Raw genomic sequence first — 1,443 nt, 5'->3', positions numbered from 1 at the left:
GGACAAACCTGGAGAGAGAAAAGCAGACAGCCTATCTGGAGAGTGATGAGTGGCTTGGGGTTCAGAATTCAGTGGCTGCCAGAAAGCATTTCCCAGATGAAGCTCAGCAAGGCCAGTGACTGGGTCTGCACCACTGTGTCCTCAAGAGCCCAACACAGCACCCGGCACAATACTGTAACAAGTTCAGTAAAGATCTTTAAAAAGGTTGAAGCCAAGAAAAAGAAAAGATAATGATCATAGCCTGGTGCTATATAGGGTAAGGGGGGGCTCGAAGAACTTGTAGGGTCAGAAACTGCTGACTTTGTGCCTTTTGTTGTTGCTGTAGTTCCCGCAGTGAAGCCACCACCCCACTGCTAGTCTCCACCCAACCAATACTAAGTAAGTGATGTGGACAATATCACACCACTCAAGGCCTCTTGTTAAATAGAGGCTGGGAGAAGTGCAGGAACCACCCAAGAAGACAGAGTGACCTGGGCAGTGTCAAGCCCAGGCTGTCTTACCCCAGGATTTGACAGAAACATTGGGGAGGGCATCAGCTTTTCCTTAAATTATGAAATGGAGGTTCAAGCATGTCTTAGTAGGATAAGTTTCACATAGAAAAAAGTGCACAGGTAAAGAACCAAAGGCAAATAGTATATCTGAGCATATTTACTGAAAACAAAGTGTTAGCAAATCAAAGAACAGTTAAAATTCTTATAGCAGCTCAAAATGATCACCATAAACTCTGAGACACTGAACTCTGAAAATTAAATCGAATAAAAGAAATGTTGCTCGGAGAAACCCTTAATTGCGCCAATGAATTTTTTCAGTGCATTTCTTTAATGTAATGATAAATATTTGACTGCTTAGAAAATCCAAATATTTACATTTGTAATCCTCATAATGACCCTGAAGGATTCAGAAAGTATAAAAAGTTATTGGGAGCATTCTACAGCATTATAACTGCCTTTGCTAAATCTATTGTATTCTGACCTGTGATATTGTTATGCACTTGCATTTTCTCTCCCACTAGATTGCAGTTCAATTTTGCAGTCCTTCAAATTGCCTTGTACATAGTAAGTGATGAATAGATGCTGAATTCAATTGACAGTTTTCCCAGTGTTTATCCTATGTATTAGAAGAGAATGAAACATTAGTTACCTTAGTAATTTAACATTTGCTTGAAAAGGGTAAGAATGTGTTTATGAAACTCTTACAATTTTATTATTTCTAATATGAAATTAAAATATAATTTAGAACCACCTGAATTTTTTTGGTTTTATTTATTTTTTATTTTTTGGCTGTGCTTCTTGGCATGTGGGATCTTAGTTCTTCTACCAGGGGTTGAACTTGTGCCCCCTGCAGGGAAAGCACAGAATCTTAACCACTGGACCACCAGGAAGTCCCAGAATCACCTGAATTGTTATCACACTTTTTCTCTAAAGAGCTCATTGCTAAAAAAAA

This window comes from Bison bison, unplaced genomic scaffold, assembly GCF_000754665.1.
Source record: "Bison bison bison isolate TAMUID 2011002044 unplaced genomic scaffold, Bison_UMD1.0 scf7180017864466, whole genome shotgun sequence".
Lineage (NCBI taxonomy): Eukaryota > Metazoa > Chordata > Mammalia > Artiodactyla > Bovidae > Bison > Bison bison.
This window is presented reverse-complemented; position numbering follows the sequence as displayed.